The 20,612-nt window shown below is 37.4% G+C and overlaps 1 long non-coding RNA gene and 1 other non-coding gene across 2 annotated transcripts; both read left to right on the top strand.

Moving 5' to 3' along the window:
* The first annotated feature begins 2,676 nt into the window (after window positions 1-2,676).
* On the top strand, window positions 2,677-3,447 carry LOC141426288 (uncharacterized). The gene is made up of 3 exons (XR_012451219.1): window positions 2,677-2,778; window positions 2,872-3,065; window positions 3,252-3,447. It is a non-coding gene; the product is annotated as an uncharacterized lncRNA (long non-coding RNA).
* Window positions 3,448-11,333: 7,886 nt separating this feature from the next.
* Window positions 11,334-11,415, top strand: TRNAS-CGA (transfer RNA serine (anticodon CGA)). The gene has a single exon. It is a non-coding gene; the product is annotated as a tRNA-Ser (tRNA).
* The last annotated feature ends 9,197 nt before the right edge of the window (window positions 11,416-20,612 follow it).

Raw genomic sequence — 20,612 nt, 5'->3', positions numbered from 1 at the left:
GCTTGCACTGTTGTGTTTCGGCGTAAGACAGCCGGTGAAATTACTGGCACGTGAGGTATCTAGGTTGGCAACGCGTCTGCAATACCCCTGGTGTTGCAGATGTTTATGGGCGGTGGTGATCGCTTGCCATCAGGAGACCCACTTGCTCGTTTGCCATCCAGTCGAATAAGAAAAAAAAACATGATTTATGAAAGTTAGGATATACCTAAGTTTTAAACGAGTGACATTTTAAGGTCTACACAAAGCCTTGTTCAAGACACTTGCTGGTAAGAGTCTGAAACGACATCTAACTCATAGGATATACCTAAGTTTTAAGCGAGTGACATTTTAAGGTTTACATGAAGCCTGGTCCAAGGCACTTGCTGGGTAGAGAGAGAAACGACATTTAATTCTGTACCAACCTAAGCGAACTTCTCTTGTCGGTCCTGTGGACGAACATGTCGCTCTCGCATCGGTATACTACCCTCTTAAACCGAAAGCGCTATCTAAAAAAAAAGCGCTTTTCTGTCATTTTCACATATGATGCAGAATGTTTTAAGCTACACAATAGTATTAATAACTCAAAAGTGTTTTTTTTTTGAGATAGCGCCTTTTGACTTAGGAGGGCAGTATAGTCAGCCACGAAGACGCATAGTCCTGAATGAATTAATGAACAGTTATGAAGGGTCATTGTCATTGTCACAGTAACACGATAAACTATGATTATCTGGGGGCACGTAGTGCCCCCGCCAAGTCGAGCGCAAAGCAAACACTGACGTATTATCCTTTACTGGAACCATTTGAGAACCTCTGGATAAGATCAGAACGCAGAAATTTTCGTCATCTAGTAAGCTATAATCACATACTAAAAATCCAAAATTTCAAGTCTGTAGGTCATTTTGTTCCGAAGTTAAGCGAAAGCAAAGTTTCGCATTTATGACACTCACTCACTCACTCACTCATGATCATCAAAATAGAACTAGTACTTCCCATAAACTCAGAGAGCTGAAATTTGGTACAGAGTTAGGTTTAATGGCCATATAAAGGGAAACCTATAAAAACTAGGATAATCGAAGATCTGGAGTACACGGTGACCCTGATTAGAAAACACAAGAGTTCAACCAAAAAACTGTGTCAAATAAGAAAATCTAATGAAATAAATCAATAAGCTCACGTTTCTACAAAAAAAAGTGAAATCCCACCAAAAACATTCTGTAAAAAACTAGCCAAGTCTCGATGGAGCTGCTTGTTTATCTCTAAAAAGTAATGAAATCTAGACAAAGTCGTGCCAAGTCTAAGGTTCCTTACTGCGATTTCTTTATATTCTCCGCGTATTGAGTCTCAACATTTACTGAATAAGACTTAAGACTCAAAATTCTTTATACGTGAGTGGGTACAAGTCAACGGCCAAGTCACACAACATTAACTATAATAATAAAGAAATCGCAGTAAGGAACCTTAGACTTGGGCACGACTTTGTCTAGATTTCATTACTTTTTAGAGATAAAACAAGCAGCTCCATCGAGACTTAGCTAGTTTTTTACAGAACGTTTTTGGTGGGATTAACTTATCTCCTCCCGTTTACAAACGGTTCTATAACTGTAGAAACTCCAGTACTTGTACATTTTGTAAAGCCTTGTTTTGGGACGTCTAATGACGTGCCTCACCTGTTAACCGAGTTGCCTCTGTGAAGGTAGCTGCGTCTCGGGAGCCAGGCAGGTGGCCACAATGGCTCTCGTTACTGCGTTTGCCGCGCACAGGCATCGAATGCAATGCACTGCGTTCTACCGATTACGGTGCAATAGCATGTGGAATATTAATGTTGGCCATTTTTAACGCCACTTGGAAAGAACGTAGTTTAAATGCTGAAGATTGGAAAATTTAATGAAAGGAAGCATTTTATTATTTTTAAAATCCTATTCACTATAAAACTGCATTCTTTATCCCGAAAAGGTACTTTTAAGTGTAAATAAATAATTTACTTTTTCTCATTCAAAGATTTTGGAAATGTACTTGCTGCTTCCTTTAATAATTAGAATAGAAGGCGTAACGAACACAGCATGCAATGCAAATTTACACATATACCCACAAACTTTCCCATTTATTATATTAGTAGGATGAAAATACAACAGAAAATTTGATAGGTGTAATTTTACCCCAAATGATAAAACACATTTCAGTCTTTCATGTTTCATAATTAAAAGGTGCACTCTATCGGTACGTACGGATAGTACTCAGTCGGTTTTGGCAAACGGTACCTTATATAAATGCTAATACGGTCGCTTATCGCCTTGCAGTGTGTCTCTAGAGAATTAGCCATGCTAACTTTTTTAATATGTATGGAAATCTCAAAACCATTTCGAGAAACAAGCTTTCGGTACAGTTTCTATGTATCAGATTTAAAAAAAAATCATACATTATTAAGATATTCGTTGAAATGTTTTGATCTTCAAATGACCTTTCTCTACGTCATCAAATGAACAATGGATAATGATTCCTATGCCTTATTCAAAAAAAAAACACCGACATCTGTCTAGTCTAAGTCAAACACACACAATCGTGACGTTGACGTATCGTTTCGTTTTGTAGTAATTGTAGTTTGTTTGTTATTTAAACACAAAGAGTAAATAAAACCAGCATATTATCCTCTAACGGAACAGAAAATGGCCAAAAGGACGGCTAATTTCGAAAAGCCGATTCCCGGAATTTGCCACTAGTGGACAATGTTATGATACTGGAGTTCATGACGAATTCTAGCAACCACAACATCGCTGAAATAAGAGGAGCTAAAGCTCTTATGTAAGTAAATTTCTGGCTTAAAAATAACAACTTTATTATTTTGATACCAAATTAAATAGTACTACAGTTGAATTTATTTTCTCCCCTTTTTAGGTCATCCCGGGATAGTTACTTGTCCTCAGCTGTGGGATATGTGGAAGTGCAGAGAAGCTTGGGAATCTGTATTGTCAAAGCCAGAATTGTACCAGAGCATAGAACACAAAAGTCATATACTGTAATGGCCAAAATAAGGGAAACTGATGCCGAAATCTTAGAGTCAAACTGTTCTGATTGTGCAGCTTCTGCAGGTAAGATCTATTAAATCTTTCCTTGCGTAACTTTGATTGATTTAAAAAAAAGTCTTTTTGTAACTATAGTTTTTTTATGATGTTTTTTTTTATTACTTTTAACTTACAAATATAAAAAAATAGGCAGGATGTTACCAATTTAACCTCAAATCAATCAGTTATTTATACCAACCTCTTCTTTTTAAGGTGGCTGCAAGCATTCTTTACTGCTTTTATTTTGGCTTGAAAAGCAGAGTTGTGAGCCTTCCTGCACATCTACACAATGCTTCTGGATTAAGCCTACTTTGGGATCTGAACGAACTAAACATGTTTTGGCAGAAGATGTATACAAAAATGTTAAAAAAATTAAGATGGCTCCAAGAGATCCTACAATTTTACAAACTTTTTATGAACAATGTGTGCAAAGAGATGCAAAAGGTTCACTAATATGTAATTTACAACAACAATAAAAAAAAAAACTTTTAATCTCTTTGACATGTCGGTAGATTTTTTTGAAAAGGAAAGTAATCATGATTTTGAATATTTTAAAGACACATTAGATCACCAAATAGGGTTGGCAGCTACAATAGTTACATATATGTGAATATTTATTATTTAGCTTAATATCATATACATGTTAATGTAACAGTTGATGTATACAAATTTGTGTATGTGTAGTATACATACTTATGAGTTCTTCAATGTGTATGTATTAATGAGTATTAGGATGATTCTAATTTTGTGCAGTTTTAAATGGTATATTTATGTCCTTGGCAGTACTACACAAAATGTTAACAACTGAAGAATGTTTTAAACTAAATATGTTTTTAATTTTTGTCCTACTTTTTGTATCACAGAAACATATTTTATTATTATTAAAATAAAACAATTCATGTCTGTACAAATTCAGTTTATTTTTATTAAATCACCCTGCAAATTTATAAGCCCACAATCAATCATTATGATTTGATCCAAGAAGCCTACATGTTTGTGATTGACAACAGTGGGGCTTTAAGATTTTAAATTCTCTAATTCGCCTGATGACACGCTCAACATGGATTCGCAAACTTGCAATCGTTTTGCTCTTAAGTACTTCTTCTCTGGAAGGTTTCTGATTTGCGTAAACGCTTGGTGGACGCAATAGTTTTATATTCTTATTTACTAATGCAGACTCAATTTCTTTGAAGCCTCTATCGGCTAATATCACTGCGTTAACAGGAAGACATTCGATCAGGCAACTCTTTTCCACAAGGGCTTTATCAGAAATCCGCCCACCATAACCTTTGGATATAAAACTGATAAAGCCACTTGGAGTACAACTAATTAAATATTTTAAAGTGTTACAGCTTTTATACTGAGACCAGGTTTGAGATTGCCTCAAAGGATTTGTGGGTTTTTCTATCTGAATTTCAAAGCAGTCTATTATCATTTGCACATTGGAATAGTCAATTTTGAAAACCAGAGGTAAATTTCTTTTTATTTGTAAGGCTGATGGCAAGAATATAAAGTTTTGGAAATAATTTGCCAACACTTCTACACTTGTTGGAAAAGATTTGTCATCTTCGGTCGAGTTATTTCAAATACATCACACATTCTATCCAATGTGTCATGCTGTTTGATTTTGAATAATGTAATTATCAAAGACATAATACTTGTTTTTATTGCACTTTTTTCTACTATAGTGTTTATTAACCAAACATATTTTTGAGGAAAACCTAAATAAGTTTTTGGGTTTTTATAGATTAGTGCTAAAAATAGATTTTTCAAATTAGATTTAGTTGAAACAATCTCTTCACTTTCTGTTTCTGAAGGAAAGTTATTTATTGAAGGACTAGATGCCTCTTGTACATTGACAACTTCTTCCTCCCACAGTGAGGTACTGCTTCTTGGACTTTGGCATAATATCTTCTTCTTAAAATGTGTATTTGTTCCCTTATCAAAACACACAATCTTTTCACACTGCACTGCAGCATTCACTTTGATTGTAATGTTGATCCTGAAGTACTAGGTATTATATATTGGTTCAACTTTTGTTTCTTTGGTGTTTCTTGTGTGTCCTCGCATCGTAGTAAATCACACAAAACAGATCGCTTCTGACCCACAGTTAATGGAACGCGTCGAAGCTGAGCATTTCGTGCCATTACTGGTTGCTCATTCATCAGCTTACATTTGTAATAATTTTGGATATCTTCTCGCTGCAAAATAAAACAATATTATAATAATTAATAAATACGATCTAATTTATACGAGTACTCAATGGTCAAGACTTTATTATTATATATAAGCGACTATATTATATACAAACAATTGTGTAAAAGTAATGTGTTTGTTTTAAATAAGTACATACATATAAATGATCTTCACAACAAAACTGCAAATAGTTTTTGATGTATTTTTGTTCCACTTTACGACACCATTCCTCTTGCAGTCGTTCTGGGATTGGTACGAATAACAAATCCGGGTTATCCCGGCTGTTATTCGGACATAAAGGGACGAAACACTTGTAGCCTTCCATTTTAAACAAGTTCCGTAAGCGATTTCAAGTTTTTTTGAGGTTAGCAGTCCGCGGTGACGTTAATACCTTGACGTTGACGAAACTGTTTTTTTTTTGTGCAGTCAAAGACTACACTATCCATTGAGGATTTGATGACGTCACGCCAGCAATAAATTGATATATTTTTTATAGTAGATAGGATTAATTAAAAAAAAAAATACCGAAATTAGTTTCTTAAAATAGTCTATATTTATCAAATACATTATAATAACCATCCAAAAAAAAATGAAGCATGACCAATTGACGAACTAGTAGAGGGAAGATGCAGTAGAGAAATTTGCATTATCCATCCATACTAATATTATAAATGCGAAAGTGTGTGTGTTTGTGTGTATGTTTGTCAGTCTTTCACGTCGAAACCGGGCGACGGATTGACGTGAGTTTTGGCATAGAGATAGTTTATGGGCTAGAGAGTGACATAGGCTACTTATTATCCCGGAAAAATGCACAGTTCCCGAGGGAACAGCGCGCTATAACCGCGAGAAAAAGCTAGTATTATATATCTTCCTTCCCTTATATTGTATTTTTCCCTTGTCAATCAATCAAAAAATTACAAAGTTCGGGAGTGCTACATGTGACGTCACATAGTGCAAGCAAGCATGCCAGCAATCATGTAATTATCCAAGAAATAGTGCAAGCAAGCATGCATTCATAGCTGCATTCAAGCATGCAAGCAAGCATGCAAATGAGCATGTAAGCAAGCTTGTAATTATTTAAGAAATAGTGCCAGCAAGCATGCATTTAAGCATGCAAGCAAGCAAACATGCAAATGAGCATGTAATTATACAAGGAATAGTGCAAGCAAGCAAGCATGCAAGCTTGCAAGTGAGCATGTAAATTTGAGAGAAATAGTGCAAGCCGGAATCCCTTTCTAGCACATTATGTACTTATTTAAAGAACGTTTGTGCAATGTGCATTTATACTTCTAGACCGGTCGGTCAGCGGTTAGAATACAAAACAAAGTTTTGGTCATCCTTCGGGAACGGCAATTTTTTCGGGATAATAAACATCCTATTATTTATTATGGACTTATAAAAGCCGTTACTCGCGACTCCGTCCGCGCAAAATTCGTTTACCGCTATCCCGCGGGAACCATGCAATTTTCCGGGATAAAAGCTATTCTATGTCCTTCTCCAGGACGTAAACTATCTGTATACCGAATTTCATTTAAATCGGTTAAGTGGTTTAGACGTGATGAAGTAACAAACAAACAGACTTACAAACTTTCGCGTTTTTAATATTAATATGTGGTGATGTAGTAATAGTGAATAAGTGAATATTAGTGAAAAGTGAAATTGAATTATTATTTTTTGTTAAAATATTTTTTTTAATCCAACTGTCGGACTAATTATAAATTTTTAGGAATCCAGCCTAATTTATTAGACTATGCCTAAAGTTATAACAAAAAATATGTCAAAACAAGAGGAACCACGCCAGCTTGCCTGCACGCTTTATAGCATACAAGTACTTTGCTTACCTAGTGCAGTACTGCCTCCTAAATTTGTGTATCGGCGATCCGGAGCGGGCAAAACGAACTTCTGCTAGTGACGAGAAATGATAATGCTGGCGGGTCCCGGGATTTATGTTGATTCCCGATTTACATTCTCCACCTCTGGCGTTCGACATTTTTCTCCGTATTGGTGGATATAATTATGAAGGAACTGATGTTTCGAGTATTTTGCATCTGAAACGGGGGTGGAATAACAGGGAAATGTAAGCCATATTTGCGACGGTCTTATGTTTCGATTTGTGAATTGATTTGGATGTTGGCTGAGAGGTCGTTGTTTTTAATCAATTTAAATTTCAGATTTTGAGGATGTTTCAGATGTTCGGATGGGTTTTGTCATTGTAAAAATAGTAGGCTTCATGTACATCATTTAAGAAATGATAAAATGTTAGGGCAGTCTACCACATTCGGATCTTTCGCCACGAACGGTAAACTTCGGAATTATCTTGCATCACCAATATTTTCGTACCGTTCTAACTTAGATACCCTCAAAAAGATCAGCAAAGCACTATAGATATTCAACGTATGTAGGTAATAGTTGTCAATAGGCAACGGCGATTGCTTTGGCCCTCAAGCTTAACTTTGGCCCAAGGGGATCTCGGTCCAGGTTTTATCATTGCTTTGAGAATATAGCTCTTTGCCATGTGGTTGGTGCTAATTGATCGATGACGTTTTTATGTTTTTCTTGGAACATTGTTTTTATAATAGGCCAAAATTACCTCCAATGGGTCAAAGTACCCCGACTTTACGTTATGGAACATTGAAATGGCAGAAACGGGGGTTTTGCGACTTTTCTAACTTGTTCAAGTTAAGTTATATTGCAACAGTTTGTAAAGCTCTAGTGCTGTATACAAGCCTTTCCAGCCTCCGAAGTTCCAGAAACTCCCAGCATAGACGTGTGGTTAGACTGGTTAGTAAACAGTAACAGGCGAGTGCCCTAACAAGGTTAATCGCGGAGTAATCCTCCTAATGCCCGGGGATCCCGGGAGCCTCCGCTAGCCCACTCCGGGACCCAACTACACATGATTATAATTACTGCATTAGCTTCTTAGTGTGGTCTTACCTTGGTAGACATAGCCGTTATTTCGTTTGGATGTGAGTGTGACCCAGCTTTGCATGGCGTTCTTCTTCTGTTAAATCGTATTTAAAGAGACATGTTTAAATAAGGTTTAAAAGTGTAACGTAAAGCAAGTAAATAAATAAAGTAAAATAAACCTGCTTTCAAATTTAAAAAAAACTGCATTGAAATCGGTTCACCCGTTTAAGAGCTATGGTGCCGCAGACAGAAGCACAGATAGACATAGCGGTCAAATTTATAACACCCCTCTTTTTGGGTCGGGGGTTAAAAATAGATACTATTACGAAAGCTAGGCAAAGCGCTCTTAGTAAGCCGCGTCCAAATTATCGCGATAACAAAGTGCGATAGCGACTTAATGTACAATAAACTCCGGCCAACCTTTTAGTGTTCCCAGCAAACATCCAACCAAACTGTAGCAGCGATTATAAATAAAGAATCAAAGCAAACACGGTCTCTTTAAAGTAATTCCTTTCTTCGTGTCGGTGTTTCTTTTCCGGAGAAGACATATTTCTCCCGAACGCCGTGCGGAGACGGTAATTTCATCTACAAACAGGCATTTCGTTGCAGCGAAATTGTATTCTCAAATGGCTTCTAATTTACGGTGAGTTTTTAGCAATTAAGGGCTCTGTTTTTATGGGGACCGAAATAACCGCGTTACGAAACATTAAAACGAACTTATTTTTATTGAAGATGAAACGAGGGTTTTATAAAATTTCTTAGTCACTGTCCTCGGATTTTCTAGCAGTTTTCCTACCGATTTACTAGGTAAAAGGTTAGGGAAAGTACGTATATAAATGTAACGTAAACAACATAAAGCAACACGAAAACGAGGTCATCTGTCCATTCCGTTGATAGACTCTCCAGCTACCCTAGTCTGCTTTCGAGAACTTTTCAGCCTCAACGGCCATCTGTTCTCCGTGCTATGGCCTGCCCATTGCCACTTCAACAAGCTATGCTATACGAGTACGTAAGCTTGGCTATGTCGGTGACTCTTTTGCAGATTCACAATGGATGCAAGCCGCTTCCAACCGAAGCAACTGGAGGTCTATGGGGGAGACCTATGTCCAACAATAGACATTCTACAGCTGATATGATGATGATGATGATGAATACGAAAACATGCTCCGAGAAAAGCACACAGAAGATAGAGTAAGCTGTTCCTCATACAAAATAAGACAGCCATGTTGTAAGTATGGAAGAGCCACAATAGAAGATCTTTCTGGAAGCAGATGTTCTGGGGACCCAAATCAGAAGGGACAGCGTTGGAAGTTCTATGCGTCCAAGTTGAAATTTATTTTTACAACATATTCGTACCAAATTTGAAATTAATCCGATCACTAGAAGATTTGACTTGCAAGTTTGAATAAAATCTCACATGAAACATGTAGCTCTATAAAAACATTAGCATATATTTTTCATATCAGGAAATTGCTTAGTTCCTAAGGGATCCTTGTAATCTTTTTTAAGAACTCAATATAACTTCTATTCAGGTATATTCATATTATTTTGATAATAATATAGTATAAAACAAAGTCGCTTCCCGCCGTCTGTCGTTCTCTTTGTGTGTCATGTTATGTATGTATGTATGAAAGAGAGAAAAAGAAACACTTATTTACACATTTCCGATACACATAAAGAAGCTTCGTAACGGATTTAAATCAATGCGGTTTTTAAATGTGTAAATAAGAGAGCCAAATTCTTATTTTTCGCTTGTTTTATTACACTGTTGCACCCGTGTGAAGCCCGGTTGGATCGCTAGTTAATAACGAACGCAAACACGTCTTTCATTCACTTTAAGTATGCGAACCCACCCCAGATCAAAACATCTGAAAATGGATCGTCAACACCCGAATTTAATTCCCTCAAGCAATCAGCCATACGACGTGACTCAAATCGTTTTTAAGCAGGAAAACACGGCTGCATTTTCCTCAAGGAAACGCGATCAGATGTACCTAATACGCGACAATCTAAATTCAGTTAAAAATCCAGCAAGTCGGGCTGCATTAACATACAGAGCGATCGGTAGGACGGATCGCCGGAACATGACGCTTCTCTGCCATGTCCCTTTTTTGGACATGTCTTGTCTTGTTTTTGGACATGTTTGGACTGCCATGTCTCTATTTTTATTTTGTAACACATTTTGGTACGAGTATGACCGTGGTGGCTTAGTGGTTTGACCTATGGCCAGTCAAGCAGAACGTTCGTATTTGGGCACACATCTCTGTGTTTTTCGAAATTCATGTGCGAAATTATATTAAAAATGTACCAAGTGCTTTACGGTAAAGGGAAACGTAGTGAGGTACCCTGCACAAACCTGCAAAAATTTCATCATGGCCTGTGTTATTCCAGATGCTCAGCGCTAACTATGTATGTAAGTACTTGCGTTAATAAACTTGTGAGCAAACATTTGATGAAAAATATCTGAACACGACTCTATTGTTAACGGCGTAGAAGCGTGTTCAGATATTTTTGACCAAAATTTTGCTCACAACTTTATGAACTTGACTGTACGTACGTACCAAATTTCTTTTCAATCCTTCTAGCCGTTTTAGCGTGAAGTTGTAACAAACATACATACACATATACAAATTCACAAACTTTTGCTTTTATAAATAATTTATTGAGTAAATAAATAAAAAATCAAGGTAGTTTTGAAGGACGGTTAAAAATTTATTAATAATTTGTGGGTAGTTTTGTTTTGTTTCATAAACGTATGTGGGTACTTGGGGAGTTACAGTGACAAGTTAAAACGGTGGTTGTGGTTCGTTAGTCTAACAACTGGTAGCATGGTGTACGGTTGTGTCACTCTGAAGATGAGCTCTGTTTGAGTTCGAAACGCGTCAGTGTAGTGTGGTGGTGGTGATAGATGGGTTTGTGTGATTTGTGTGTGTTCTTACAGTGTGGAGGTGGAGGAACTGCATGAACACGCATATTTTGCATAAGCTTAGCTATCGTAAGGTCGCGGGTGAGCAAGGAAATTATTTTAGTTCATTTTGCTTTTATAATATTATATTCGTATGTAACCCGGACCGTAACGACGGGTAAGTTTCTTTGATCGCATTTTAGAAAGGCTGGCTTTGTGTAGAGTCGGGGCAGCGAGCAAAAAACTACTTTCACATTGTATTATCAACATTCGCAGGTATTAAGAAGGCAGTCGTGGCCGAGTGGTTAAGGCGTCTGACTCGAAATCAGATTCCCTCTGGGAGCGTAGGTTCGAATCCTACCGGCTGCGGAACTTTTGTGGTGAAACATTACAAAAATGTTTTGATAAAATTAAACAAAACGGTGACCACTGCTTGTATTGACTGCACAACGCGAATCGGTTGCACACAATACAGTTACCAGCACAATATCTGACACTACAAAACGTGCATAAATATCTGATACGACTCTATTTCTAGGGCTGGAAGGACGTGTCAGATATTTTTGCACGCTCCGCTGTGACAGATATTAATGCAGGTTTGGAATTGAAATAAAAAATACAAAAAGATTCCAAAAAAACAATCTTAATTTGATTGCTTAGAAACGATATCTCTTGTCCGGGTGCGCGGTTAGTTCCAAAGGAATGTCGAAAAAGTTTGAGGGCTTACGGCATAGATGTCGCTAGCGTCGCTGCTTAAGTGACTAAGTAATAAACACAAGCTGAGATATGAGGTGCATAGGGAAATTCGTGTCGGTACAGTTGACCATCAGTGGTGTAGCGGTATAGCACGCGGTACGGATTACCGAGGACCTGGGTTCGATTCCCAGTGATGGTCTTATTTTTCTGTTTTTTCTGTGCATCTATATTTCAGTTTGTATTTTCAATTTCGGTTTTACGGGATGACCGTAAAAGTAAAAATTTGGAATTGAAATAAAAAATACAAAAAGATTCCAAAAAACCAATCTTAATTAATGCAGGTGTTTAGACCAAATTACAGTACTAGTACAAATAAAACTACTACTTACTACTAGCTATTGCCTGCAGCTTTGCACGCGTAAACTATTAGGTGTAGCAGTTGGATTGAAATTTCGAGATTTCGCAAAAATTCCCAAAACTTACGTCGTGGATTTAAATAACGTTGCAAAAAAAACGCCTCATTATCTCTAGTTCCTCCGGTTTACATTTTGAAGTTTTGATCCGGAATATATATAGGGCAAAAGTAGTATATTTGATATTCCAAACGTCCAACTATCTTTATACCAAATTTCATCCGAATCTGTCCAATCGTTTTAGCGCGAAGGAGTCACAAAATACGTTACCTATGTCGGCGGCCGATCGTAAAATCCTCGAAATTTCTAGGCATATCGTGAAATGGCGCCGTTTAATGAATTGTCTAAGGGACATCACCGTTTAACGATATGCCTATTGAGATTTAGGCAGATCATGAATTTCCTAGGCATATCATGAAACGCCGCCATATCGATTCTGGCACTTCGTCGGTCGCTGCCGCGGCACGCTCGCTTCGCTTGCTCGGTTCGTGCGTTGTAGTCACAATTCACATTAACCACTTCTCGTTTCGCTCGTCGTACACCTAAAGAGCTAGGAATATCGACGAATGCGTTGCTCTAATCGATATGCCGTATTGTTTGTCAAGGCACATCGTGATATACCTGGCCAATTTTTAGGCATATCATGAAATGGTGCTATTTCACGATACCTATGCCTAGGAATTTCGTGAACTGGCGGATTTTACGATCGGCCGCCGATACTTACAAGTGCTACAAAATAATGTTAATTTTCTCATACAAAAAGTGTCAACTGTGTAAAATTGTAGCAATTGTAACGTTATTAGTACAGGGGCCAGAGGCCGTATTGTCTAAGTACGCGATCGCATTCACCGTCTCTTTCTAGCGTCTACGACTTTGTGACAGAAAGAAAAAAAAAATGTATTTATTTATCAACTCACAAAGGACTACATTCGATACATTTTCACAAAAGTTTGTTTACGCAAGTTTCAAACATGAAGAATCCTTTGCGAGAGACTGGAGTCTGAACTAGGTGGGTACCTGTATTACAGATCACCAGGCTCTCACCCCAAGGACGCATAAAATGACAATTAATTACATATTTACAAGCAAAAATATATCAAAATACTTGAAGTGCAATTAACCATTTTAACATACAGTACAGGTATAAAAAATAGTGAAAATGATTGTGATTCCGAGTTATATAAGTTAGACAATGAGGCCCCAGTTTGTCAGCCCGCCAAAATCACTCCCCGTGTTTTAATCAAAATAATCAGGTATCTGACCTTCACAAAAAATGTGGGCGAATGCAAAGTATTCATTATTAATATTCAAACCCGCGACAACTAATTAAAAGCTCGTTTCCCGGCGAAACAATTTGCACGGTATTTTTAATCAAACGTTGTAACATCAAAGCTTTTATGCGTTTTTGTAATAAAGAACATTCAATTTTCGTTTGTAATTAATTGTTTGTCAACAAATAATACACTTTTTTGGATTAAAAATATATCTAATTATGTCTCACGCAGTGCAGATTTATGCAGCGATTATCATACCTATATATTATGTTTTAAGAAGGAAAAACATTTATTTCTGACATTTTACAGGTATTAAAACAAACATCTAACATCTGGTAACATAGTAAACTGTTGTGTCAGTGTAGTGTGGTGATGGTGACACTTGGTTTTGTCACAAACCTTTTGTGGGACTTGTGTGAGTTCTTACTGAGCATGAATACACGTTTGTCGCATAGGCGTAGCTATCGTAAGGTCACGGGTGAGCAAACTAGTCTACAAGGTGTTAATTAACTGAAAACCAGAAAGTAGTTTGCTCAGAATCGAGAGTAGAATCGATTACACTATGTTTTAAATCAGGTTGTGTTTGGTGCCAACGGAACAATATTACTGAGACTCCGTCTGTCTGTCTGTCTGTCTGTCAGTCCGTCTGTCACAGGCTCTATCTCTTGAGTCGTAATAGACACTTGAAATTTGCACAGATTGTGTATAACTGTGGCCGCTATAACAACAAATACTAAAAAAAGAATAAATAAATAATTAAGGGGGGCTCCCATACAGCAAATGTTATTTTTTTTGCCGTTTTTTGCTCAATATTAATACAACAGGTAGACGCTTGAAATATTCATTTAATATTTAGTCGTATATTCACTTCAAAAATAAATAATTAAATTAAATGAAAATAAATGTTTAAGGGGGCTCCCATACAACAAACGTGTTTTTTTTGCTTATGTCTAATGTTGTATAGATAATGGGACGGAACCCTTCGTGCGCGAGTCCGACTCGCACTTGTCCGGTTTTCATTTAATGTGTTTAGTCTAAGAGTTACGAATGAAATGCGGCAATTGAATGTTTGAGCGAGGTGGCATACTAGGTACTAATTTAATACTGGCCGTTTTGCCGTTAGTTTTTATTTTATTTTTTATTTTTTTTATTTGAAACGGGCAACGTACAAATTTGTCACATTAGCTTTCATTTTCTTCTAAAAACAGTAAAGCGCAACTGGCAAAATACTAATTATGAGTGTAGAGTTAGAAATCAAGTAGAATTAATGACTTAGCAAAACTAGCGAATATTTTTAAAAATAATTAAGGTAGGTCCAAAATACTATAGGTATGCCATGAAGTAACTTAAAAGTAAAAAAATGTTTTTGGGGTGTCAAAGGTTTTCAGATATTGAATTAACACTTTGCATAATTCGTTCAATGTTTGTAATTTTTCAACTATAATATGCTTTCAAGTGATCTAGAATTTATGTAAATGCCTCAACTACAACCCTAAGTAGAAGTGATTAGAAGGGCAAAGACAAGCAAATCGCTATGGGCTTTAATTACTGGAATAAAGTTCGCCCGCGCTGGCAATACTATTGTCAGATACGATTGTTTACTCCGACTCAATTAGGATTCGGGGCCATTACCAAAGCAATCGATATTAGTAACGACGTAACTGATATTAATTTTGTTACTCTTAGGGCCACTATTCTGAGTTTGAGTGTCATTGTCATGGCTATTAATACAAAATAATATTGACGTATACAATCATCATCATTGGCAGTTGGAAAGCGTCCAATATATTGATCAAATGCCTCTTTGAACGCCACAATCAACGACACACCACTCTAGCATTCACAGGCCCACCTAATCAAGTGGAAGGTCTGCCGAAGTTTTGTCTTCGGGTTTGTGACAGCCATTCGAGAACGTTTCTCTCTCATCGGTTATATCTTCTTAATATATCTGCCCCGACCGGGAATCGAACCTGGGACCTCAAACTTCGCATTCAGGTTCTCAAACCACTGGTCGTCAGATATTGTTAGGTATATCTTTCGAGCCGCACTCATTTTAGGAATGAGTGTTCTTTAAATTAGTAAATAGGTTGAGCGTTTTCAACCTTTTGGTTTTAACGGCACACTTTCCGTTCATCGAAGTTTCACGACACACCATTAAAAATAGCCATGTGCGAGTCAGACGGGCGCGTAGAGCGTTCCACACGCCTCACCATTCCTTCCACTATGTTACCATAACAAAGTGACAACGCGAATCTCACACGCCACGCGTCAGTTGTTTTCGTACTATTTTCTTATTAAAATAGTTATTCAGATTTCAATGCAGCAAACACTTCGCGGCAATCGCGGCACACAGTGTGCCGCGGCATACCTTTTTAAAACATCTGAAATAGGTTATTTCGCTTAAAACAGATGATATTCTATCGAAGGTTTTGCTAATAGTCCCCAGGTAGTGTTTACTCTTCGGGAAACTAAACAAAAGCGACCATAACTGTCATTACCGGTTGCTAATTGCTGTTGGTGGTTGAAACCTCGAAACAAACTATCGTCATCCCAGCCTATATACGGCCCACTGGTGGGCAGACGCCTCCTCAGAATGCGAGCGCTTTATTCCTTTTAGAGATTTTTTTTCTTTTTCACCCCCGACGCAAAAACAGGGGTGTTATAAGTTTTCCCGCTATGTGTGTCTGTGTGTGTGTGTCTGTCTGTGATACCGTAGCTCTTAAACGGGTAAACCGATTTGAATGCAGTTTTTTTATTATTTGAAAGCAGGTTTTCTAGCGATGGTTCTAAGACATGTTTCATCAAAATCAGTTCAGCCGTTTTTGAGATATTGAACTTTAAAGTTATCAAGTCGAGGATTTTCCAATTTTTTGTTGGCTAGGTTATTTTATAACCAACCTACAGTAAAATACTAACGTAGGGTTTTGTAAAGCCCATTGTTACCTATAGTTAAAGTGAGAAAAGTTTTTCCATGTCAAAGTCTTTATGACAATGGCATAAGATTGGTTTTTACTTGGCCTGTGTAAAACCTTTTTTCACTACATCTATATTAACATTATAAGGATATGTGATCTGAAATAAGCCATTTTAACCCCCGACGCCAAAATAGGGGTGTTATAAGTTTGACCGCTACGTATGTCTATCTGTCTGTCTGTGTCACATTAGCTCTTAAACGGATGGACCGATTAAAATGCGTTTTTTTATTTGAAAGTATGTTTTCTAGCGATGGTTCTTAGATATGTTTATTCAAAATCAGTTCGGCCTTTTTTGAGATATTGAACTTTGAAGTGATAAAGTCAGGGGCTTTCCAACTTGTTGTTGGTTAGGTTAGTTTATAATTATAATGTACATACAGACGGCCAGATGACCTTGTGGTTAGCGAACCTGACTACGAAGCTTGATAGAAAAAAAAAATGTTTTCGTGACAGAAAAATATTGACATCAAAATTATAACACTCTTAAAAATACCAAGAGAAAAGTTCCATTTTATTTCAGCGCGCAAATCTCCTTAACTTGTGACGTATGAAACATGTAAGCGAATAACTTTCCATTAAGGGCGCTTGTCTCGATTGGCCGTTACGGCAATAGACGAAGGTTAAAATTGTAATAATCTTCAGAGCCCTAATGGTTGTCGTAAATAAAGTGAATAGGCCGCGTAAGCCTGGTACGTCAAACTGTGCTTGCGGCGTTGGCCGCTAAATGCGCTGTGTTGGGTTCCCATTTTTAACCCCCGACGCAAAAAGAGGGGCGTTTTAAGTTTGACCGCTTTGTGTGTCTGTCTGTGGTACCGTAGCTCTTTAACGGGTGGACCGACTTGAATGCGGTTTTTTTATTTGAAAGCAGATTTTCTACCGATGATTTAAGAGCCATGTTTCATTAAAATCGGTTCAGCCGTTTTTGAGAAATTGAACTTTGAAGTGACATAGCCGTTGGTTTTCCAACTATTTTTTGGTTAGGTTATTCTATTTCAATATAAAGTATGCGAGCCGATATGCACCCTTAATGCAAAAGTTTGTAACTCTGTTTGTTTGTTTGTTATTATTCCTTTTCTCGTCTAAGCAGCTGAACCGATTTAGATGAAATTCGGTATATATAAGTTGAAAGTTTGAGTCCCGGGGAAGCACACACGATAGATTTTAACCCGGAAAATTGCATAGTTCATAGCAACACGGGATAGCATAAACTAATTCTATGCGGACGGAGTCGCGGGAAACAGCAAATAGTAAAGTAAAATAAAGTAAGTACTTATACGTAATTATGTAACCAAATTTAAAGTCAATCCGATCACTGAAAGTTACAAACAGGGCAAGTTAAATAAAGGCTTGGAATAAAAATGGGACCCTTGTGCGTCATGGAACATTTTTATATGCGTCATTTATAGTTTTAATGCGATTGTTTACGCATCGAAAATTAAAACCGGCCAAGAGCAAGTCGGACACGCCCAAGATACCTCGTTGAGTTTCTTGCCGGATTCTTCCCAACAGAGGTTTTTCCGAACCGGTGGTAGATTTTTTTTGACATTCATAAGTGCTTGTTATAGCCTAAATTGAATAAAGATATTTTGACTTTGACTTTGACTTTGACTTTGATAGGGTTGCGTAGCCATTACGAAAAAAAAAAGTAATATTGTGCGTTATAATACAATTAAAACACTTACTACAATCTTAAAATCTATTACCAGAAAAGAGCGTATCTTCACGGCACTTACGTCCTTTTGTTGGGAAGCGCAGTTTTTCGGCAATAACTCAAAAACGGTATATCCGATAATGTTGAAACCAGTTTTCGTTGAAAGTATTTATTAAGCGTTACCTTTCCATATTTTTTGCATATTTTTTGGACAAACTGTTTACAAGATAGAGGGGGGGACACAATTTTTGCTACTAGGGGAGCGATTATTTCTGGAAATCTTCACTTAATCAAAAAAGTTTTTGAGAAACCTTATATATTTTCAAAAGAACTGTCGAACTATGTGCCACACGTTAATGCGAGTTAATTTTTTTTTTTCAATTTCTGTTACGTGTAATTTATCTACAAAACTAAATAGCGGCTTTGACAAGCCATCTGTACTCCTAATTTCATTGATATACATCTTGTAGTTTTCGAGTAAAATGCCTGTGACATACGGACGGGCGGACAGACAGACAGACAGACGGATTTGACGAAACTATAAGGGTTTCGTTTTTGCCATTTTGGCTCCGGAAACCTAAAAATGTTAAGTCGCACATAAATTTCGGAAAGCCCAGAGACGCGAACCAATCCTCTACTTGAGAGGCCATGGGTCAAACAGCAGGCCACAACAGTTTTTAACCCTCGTCGCAACTCTTTTTGCGAACTAGGTTTTCTAGCGATGGTTCTTAGACATGTTTCATCAAAATCGGTTCAGCCGTTTTTGAGATATTGAACTTTGAAGTGCCAAAGTCGGGGGTATTCCAATTTTTTGTTGGTTAGGTTATTTGGTACCTAGTTAGTTCTAAGCTATAATTTTATAAGACTGAAGTTAGCGTCAAATTTCGCTTGTTCTGTGGCCCGTTCTAAATAGCACCCTTTATTATTTGTATTTATTATTATTGTTTTAGTTTGAGCGTTGTTCAACCTAACCGAGGCCTCTTTACACGGCACTTATAATTTTTTACTGGTTTCAGTAGTAAATCTTTTTTATACCTCGCAGTATTCATCACTTTGTTGTGATGTGTTTTATTCTAAGTCATATTGAATTAAAAATAGAATATATTGAGGGTTCCCTAGTCAAACTCGATCTAATAATTCATAAAAATTTAGTGTTCTTTTTTTCAAAAGTCAATTATTTCGACTTATCGGGGTTTTTTTATTTGACATTATTTTTTACATAGTTTTTTGCACATAGCACTGTAAAACTGTTTACACAGTTTGTCTGCAGTTGAACACGCAACCCTCGATTGAGAGGCCTGCCCACTAGGTACACTCACAAAACACAGATAGTTCAGAAGTCAATCTCCATACAAGAGCGTTCGAGCAACGCACACTTAGACACAGCTCACGGACACGATATCTCGGCCCGGTTGGGACCAGTGCGAGCGCGAGTGCCATCCGCTTGAGACACGCGTCTGTGAACTTTTTTGTGCAATAATGTGGCAATAATGGAGCAACAAAAAAAACTTATTGTAACTGTTCGGTGGACGGTTGTTTAAATTAAATAATCGCCAATAACGAATTCGTCGCAAAACATTTTCTGTGACAAATTTATAATATAACAATGACATTAAAATTAAAATATTTTAGTAATTAAACTTCCATTCTTTCCGTTTCATTCTCAACAATAAATCAAACAACTAGATACGAGTGCCACTCATCATCATCCCAGCCTATATACGTCCCACTGCTGGGCACAGGCCTCCTCTCAGAATGAGAGGGCTTGGGCCATAGTTCCCACGCGGGCCCAGTGCGGATTGGGAACTTCACACGCACCATTGAATTGCTTCGCAGGTTTGTGCAGGTTTCCTCACGATGTTTTCCTTCACCGCCAAGCTCGTGGTAAATTTCAAATGTAACTCCGCACATGAATTTCGAAAAACTCAGAAGTGCGAGCCGGGGCTTGAACCCACGACCCTCTGCTTGCGGGTCACCTTACATTTGACAAATTTATAAAGTCGTTAAGTTTTCTTAATTTTTAAAAACTTTTTTAAAAACCTTCGTAAACCATTTGAAAACTTAAAAAAAGGTAGACGAAATTGTTAGTCGTTTTTCAATTGTGGCGTGATCAAAGAAAATGGGGATTCATTTTTATATGATAAAGATAATTGTTATTGAAGAAATTAGAGAAGATTAGAAAATGAAGCAATTAGAGAATTAGGGAAATTGATTCTGAGAGCGGCGGTTAATCACGTAAGCCGTGTTGCATGCAAATACAATCAATGTTTCCCTAGCCGTGTGCTGGACGCAACAACGCCAGTGCGTTACACCATGAGTTACGACTCGGTACAACGAAACATCTCTAACCCGTTCGCGGTACGACTCGATCGTAACTATGCGTGTTATCTATGTTCATTGCGCGGGCAAGATCCTCATCGTGTAGTGGTTACTGGGCAGGACACGCAATGAACAGAGAACGGCTCGTGCGTTGTTGGGTCGCAGTTCTACCTAACACTCCTCCTCGCTTCGCTCGGCGTCGTACCTAACGGTGACATGGCTTAAATTAGAAAAGGTT

The sequence above is a fragment of the Choristoneura fumiferana genome, chromosome 3 (assembly GCF_025370935.1).
Source record: "Choristoneura fumiferana chromosome 3, NRCan_CFum_1, whole genome shotgun sequence".
Lineage (NCBI taxonomy): Eukaryota > Metazoa > Arthropoda > Insecta > Lepidoptera > Tortricidae > Choristoneura > Choristoneura fumiferana.
This window is presented reverse-complemented; position numbering and strand designations above follow the sequence as displayed.